Consider the following 7,113-nt stretch of genomic DNA (forward strand, 5'->3'; position numbering starts at 1 on the left):
GCACAGTTTGGCTTCTCATAGGCGGATGTGATTGTGCCTGGTGAGGACACAGAGTGGCTGGGACATGACAGCCCAGAAGCCCGGCAGGTTCAGACACTCACTAGGTTTTCCTTATTCTTCAGTAGAGGTTTATTCCCTCCCTCCCCCACCTTCCTCCTCTTAAACCCCAGCCCCCTCACCCCCGCTAACATGATTATCAGGCTGTTGTGATGCTTCCCTGTTGTAAACCCTAAGCTCTCATTAAGACTTCTGTCTCTTTCTCCATATCTCTCTCTTTCACCCTATGTCTTGGTCTCTCTCTCTCTCTCTCCTCCAGCGCCGTACGTCAGCAGACGTTTAGCCATTAGCGTAGGTACTGGATACATCTCCTCTAGGAACCTAGAAAATATACCGCTACGTGTGAAGAACCAAGTCACCAAGCAGCCCAGTAACTAAGACGTCAATCCAAAGTACTCATTCATCTAGTATTTTAAGGCACGTTGTACTGGTTCAGCTCGTGCATTTCTGAGCAGCAGTCCTATCACTTTGAGGATTGGAATGTGGGTTGATACTAATTCGTGGACACTGTCTCAAGTCTTAAATCTGTTTTTATGGGGCTTTGCCAAGCATAAACTCTTAATTACTAAGAGGCACTTAGAAACAAACCAGTTTCATTGCTTGTCTTTAATTGTTATGCACTTCTCTTTTAACATTTGAAACCATTCTTTAAATCAGTTTTATGGCTCTTAAAAGCTCCAAATACACACTTTTTAGCACATAACCACCAACGATTGCCTCTTTTCTTATGAGTTATACACAGACTCATGATAGGGTAGTGATACTCCTTGGGGTATATATTTCTTGTTAGGTAGTTCAATCTTAACACATTCTTTTATATATGACATGAACATTTTCCATTAGTTTCACATCTGTCTGTTCACTAGATTTCCCCCCTTTTATCATTTCATGTGACTATCCTACTTGTATGATATTTCAATACATTCTTTATGGATGCCTGCCCTGAGCAAAAACAAATGTTGGCATGTTAGACATGTAAGGTGCGGTACCAACTACTTACATCTTTGACCACGTTGGTGGACAAAACTTGCCTTGAAAACCACAGTAAGCTCATGGACAGGTGAGCGTGCCGTGCAGCCATGTTCTCCCATGAGGGAAAAGGGGCAGTATACTGCAGGGTCTAGTTTCTACAAGCCAGGGGTGCTGGTCCGAGTTCTCGAGCGGGGCGGGTCACAATGCATGCTCTGTGGTGCTCAGAATGTGTCCTCATGCATCTCTACTGATGGAAACCAGGCACTCCCAGCAGACCCAGATCCTGATAGGTTTGCGGGGTAATTACTGTGATTGTCAGCCTGATATGTTCCCTGTCCCCTGTGGGGGCAGTTTCCTAATGCCTTTGAATCTGTCATTTAAAATTTCATTAGTCTTTCTCTTCTTCTTTTCAGTAACACTCTTTACTTTGTAACTATGGTAACCCCGTTTCCATTGACAATTAGAGAAACTAGATTTGGTTTTGAAGTTAAATAATGCTCTAAAGGAGCAAGTAGTATATTAAAACCAAACCAAACCTCTGTTACATTGTGGTTTCCCAATATTGGACGTATTGTGTGTGTAGCAGAAGCTTGCAAAGAAACAGCCGTATGGCTCTGGGCATTGAATAGGAGTCTAAACAGACAAGGGCACTTATAATGGGCAGATTTCAGTTGTTCTGCTCTTAATTTTTTTTTCTCCTGATGGTTAAAACAGATACATATAACAACTTTCCCCCTTTTTATATTTGTAAATATTAATCACAGAAAGTTTTTGGATCCAGTCCCTTAATTTTATAGTTGAGGAACCAATAATTAAGGAAGTTCACGGTTTTGAGGGCTTTTTGCCTACGCTCTATCTTCACTATAGCAAAATAAAATTGGAAAGTTGCAGTAATTATCCCCATAACTCAAAGTGGGAGGAAAAGCAATCTCTAAAGGCCACAAAAAGTGGACACATTTTTAAACAACAACAATAATTACTAACGATTAGCTGCAATTACTGATAATTTCTAGTAATTATTATTAATTACAGTTATTATTATTATTTGCAGATCGACAGTTCAGTTGGGCTGAACTCACCATGTAATTACTCACTTTGCCCTTAGTTTGACCTCTGGTGACACAACTGAAGCCTTGGCTTACTCCATGCTAATACATATATTTATGTATTCCTGACATTTGTCCCTTCGGTCTAATTCCTCATGCACTTGACTGACTTACAGAGGGGCACACGTAGGATTCAGACAGTATTTCCGAATATACATCCCTGCACTCCTTACAAGAATAGCATCTCCAACTTAACCCGGGAATAAGGTAACGTCACGTGGTCAGAACCACGCATGTGGACAAGCGACCTTAAACGTACATCTGTATGCAGGCATGCACATACCTGAAGTGCATGGCATGTACGTCTGAACCGTGCAGACGTGAAGCGTTTACTTACTGATTCTTTCATTTACTTACTGTGAATTTTTCATTTACCTACCGTGTTTACAAATGTCCTTTAAGCTGTATACAGTCAAATTCACTTTCGTGGGCGGACCAAGGAAAGCGCCGACCGCTGTACCGTCCACATATGGAAAGCCACAAAGTTCCAGCCAGTGCAGGAACATAGCCCTCTCCTGATGGGTTTCTTGGCTTTGCCGTATGATCTTGCAGCTGTGGGCAAGCTCATGGCTGCCGCGTCCCCCCTGGCTCAAAGGCTGGGGTCTGTAGGCTGGGAAGGTTCGTGCATTTAGACATGTGCTCAGTCCCATCCTGAGAAGTGCAGGTCAGATGACATGCTCTACCTCCAAAGACTGGGATTAAGCCATACAAAGCTTCTCTAGGACGTACGTGTGAGCTCCTGCCTTCATGCAGCGCATTCGATCAACTAGGAAATGGAGATGCAAGAAATTCAGGCCACACCAGCAGTGCGAAAGGGCCAGGAAGCTTGAGGGGTGTGCAAGGTTGCTGCCTTGCCGTTGGTCACAAAGTGAGTAGAGCCCATAGAGACATACTGGTATCCACTGGTGACCACAGAGACGTACTGGTATCCACTGCTAGCCAAGATCAGAGCTCCACCATCACCCCCAACCCATCACTCACCTGGGAAGAGAAGAGAAACCCTAGTTGAGAGGCTGAGGGATGACACCTGTTCCAATCCAGAAGTCCCTTCGGGAAAGGGGAAAATTTGCCCAAAGAGTGATAGCTCCCTGGGCTTGCTTACATGGGGGACACTTTGGCAATGGGCACCCTTCCCAGTGCCCCCAAAGGTAGCTCCTGGCAAGGCTGTGGAGCTGGGAGATGGAGCTGTGCTGAGCAGCCTGAAGCAGATGCACGTGACTTCAAACCCAAGGCAGTTAGCAGTGCTGATCCCCCCTAAAGCGGGAGGGGATGTGCTTCACTTTGCTATTTCTGATTGCTCCTTCCACTAGCTGAACAGAATCATGGCAATGTTACTGTCCGTATCAAGATGTGCTAGACCCTTTGGGCTGCTAGAACACAACACCAGACACTGGATGGCATCTAGACAACAGGAATTTACTTCTCACGGTTCCAGAGGCTGCAAGTCCCAGGTGAAGACACAGCAGGTTTGGTGTCTGCTGAAGACCAGCTTCCTGGTTCAGAGACAGCCATGTTCCCGCCATGTGCTCACAAGGCAGAAGGGGTGAGGGAGCACTTTGGGGTCTCATTAACTAGTGCCCTTCGGTCTGGACCATGTGTCTTCAGTTTCTTACAGTTTGGACCATGTTATCCAGTCTTTGACTTCACGGCACTGGGAGTATCACTGGGAGTTTGGAAGATTATGGGTCCTTTCCCCTATTTGTTTCCTAGGATGGCCATAAATAGAACCACAAACTGGTTGGCTTAAAACAGCAGAAACTCACTCTTTCACGGGTTCAGGAGGCCAGAATCCAGAAATTAAGGTGTTGGCCAGCTTGGTTACTTCTGGAGGCTTAAAGAAATCTCTGCTCCATGCCTCCCTCCCAACGTCCGGTGGCTGGTGGCAGTCTTCGTCATTTCTTGGCTGTGGCAGCATCATTCCAACACTGCTTGTCTTCACATGGACTTCCTCCCTGTGCATGTGTCTGCTTATGTTCCCATAAGGATGCCAGTCTTTGCACTGAGGGACCACCCTAAATCCAGGACAATCTCCGCTTGACATTCTCAATGAATGATATCTGCAAAGACCTATTTCCATGCGAGGTCACATTCTGAGATTCTGGATGGACATGACGTTGGGGAGTCACTATTCCACCCATCAGAGTTATTTTATAGGATTTCCCTGTTTAGGTTTATCTCATATTTCCTCATGATTGGCAAGAAAAACACAGATGTAATGCTACCTTTGTTCTCATGGCGTGTAATCACGTTGGCATGGGTTGGCCCATGACACAACCTGGGTTAAACAGACGTCCGCCAGGCTTTTCCCCTATAAAGTTATTCTACCCCCTTTTATAACTAATACATATCTGTGCACAAGCATTTTTAAAATCTTATAAATACCTGCTTCTTCGTCAAGCTGTCCATTTGTTTATGTACGTGTGGACCCATGGTTTCCTCTTTTATTCAATGGATTATAATCTGCTACTATCATGGTTTATTTTGATGCCCAGATTGGCCTGTTTGGTCACTGGGAACCTAGTTTGGCCGACACCTGTGTCATCATCCTTTGTCAGATCCTCGTCATCCGTCGAGCAATTCCTTGCTTTCCACAACAAGATTCTCTAGGCTTCTCTTCTACTTTCTCTTCCTCAGCTCTGGAATCCGCCATTGCTGCAAGTGTTTTAATCCCTTGTGGTAGAAAATGGTATCTATTTACAGTGGGAAAAAAGAGCAAAACCATTTTCCTTTGGAGTTGTGTCTTGCACACCCAAATCCTCAACAGTTGAGGAATGAATGACTCCACACCTCGACAAACAAGATAATCAGCTAAAAAATATGGCGAGAAGTATTCATGTAAAAGTTGACCATAATATATGAAAATAGTACTTTTATACTAGCAGAACTTCAGAAGTGGAACAATGCATTCGCAATAGCAAAACAATGCAAATCATCTAAAAAATGTGCAAGGGGCGCGTGGGTGGCTGTCAGTGAAGCGTCTGATTCTTATTTTGTCTCAGGTCTTGATCTCAGGGTGGAGAGATGGAGTGCCTGCGACAGGCTCCATGCTCAGTGGGGAGGCTGCTTGTCCCTCTGCCCCTCCCCCTCCACTCCTGACCCTGCTCCCACTCTTTCTCTCAAATAAATAAATAAATAAATAAATAAATAAAATCCTTAAAAAAATTAAAATGTGCAAGAAACCTGAAAACTCTACAAATTTACCTACTTATGTGATCATACAGAATAATGTTTCAGAATGGGAACATCAAATTCTGGGCGGTGTCTACTCTCTTCATATTAAGCCACAAACATTGCAAATTTGTTTCACACCCCCAATGTTTATGTTTTCAAAATGTGACAAATGGATGTTAAAGTTCAGCTCGCAGAAGGAAGGCTCAATGACAGCCAAGAAAGGTTAAGTAATTTTGTAACCTTAACTTTCTTAATTTCTTTGGAGAATTTTTTTCCCTAATGTCTTTCGTCCACTTTTCCAAGGAGGCATTAGAGATGTTTTTTATTGAAGGGAAGCCAAATAGAGGTCATTTTTTAGGACAGTTAATTGTTGAAAGCTGTCATTGCATGTGAAGGAAACCCAATTCAAATGACCTTAATCCAAAGAGAAATACAAGAAAGACGATCGCCACCTTGTATGGCAAGGACTGTACCTTTGGTTGTATAATCCAGGCACATCTGTGCACCTGTTCAAATCACGTCTCCAGATACGATCTGGCTTTAAAACAGGTTCTCTCCAGACGGTGAGTAAGGTGGCTCCTCTCTGAGCAAAACTCATTATTTTACCATAGAAGTGTTCAAAGGGCATAGGGAGGGATTTTTTTTTTTTTTTAAATAGGCCTAACATAAAGTCCAAGAAAAAGTTCTGATTGGGTGCCTTTGGGTCACGTGCCGTCTCTGCCCTCCTGTGGGCTTCTGGTTGGGTATTCTGACAGTTCAGGCCTGGAGCCCAATGGGAAGAGAGAAATACTGAAGTATTTTTATTACTGGCTTTTAATGAAATTGACGTTTGCACAGTAATGCCATTAGAAGCTCTTCCTCCACGGAAGCCAGAGTTGTACAGTTTAATCGCAGGAGAGGTGCACTGTGTTGAGGTCAGCAGAGAAGGCCAGTAAGATATGGATGGAAAAACCATTGAACGTGACACCACAGGACTGTCAATCAGCGAGAGCCAGTATTTGTGGAGGGATGGCCTCATGAAACAAATATCGAGTTGGACAGTTAAAATAAATGATGTAGATAAGATGCTCATCTTTAGTTCTCAGGGCACGGCTTGCAAAGACATTTGTTAAGTCTTGGAGTGATGTTCCTTTAGGTTCCAGGATTTCAAACTGTGGTCTTGTAACCAATGCTGGGGCATCACTTGGGAACTTGTTAGAAATGCAGAAGCTCAGGCTTCATGCTCAACCTAATAAACAGAATCTGCATTTTTTTTTTAAGTGACATTACCAAATGATTCATTGAGTTTATACTGGTCAGATGGTATTTTCCACAGTAATGGGAAGAAGAAATTGTTCCGGGGGGGGGGGGGACAATGGCAGATGGTACAGGCAATATTGCCGTATTTTATTGACAGATTTTCCCCCACGATGTTTGGTATTAAAGGGATGGAGAGAAGACCGTAAACGTGGAAGTTAGATGTGTGGATAAGACACTATTTTTGGTTGGGGACAGCTGGGAGACAGGGAAGGAAGAGGCAAGAGTATCTGTCAGCAAATGAGGAAGATCCAGCGCATGGGGAAAAGGAAGAGAGCATAGAGGGCATCCATATATCAAGCACATTTCCAGTGGAAGTTGGTAGAAGCCAGCTCAGAAGCGCTGGTGGAAAACCGAGGAGGAACTCCATCAGAAAAACAGGATCTTAAGGGGACTCGTTGGCTATGCCAAACGTTTCTGAGCCATTGAGAAAAGCAAGCAGGGCACTGGCTTTCATCTCAGAACAAAAGTCAGATCATTCTAGTTTAGAACAGCTGTGAAGAAAATGTGG

Source organism: Ursus maritimus (assembly GCF_017311325.1).
Source record: "Ursus maritimus isolate PB19 chromosome X unlocalized genomic scaffold, ASM1731132v1 scaffold_X1, whole genome shotgun sequence".
NCBI classification, from domain to species: domain Eukaryota; kingdom Metazoa; phylum Chordata; class Mammalia; order Carnivora; family Ursidae; genus Ursus; species Ursus maritimus.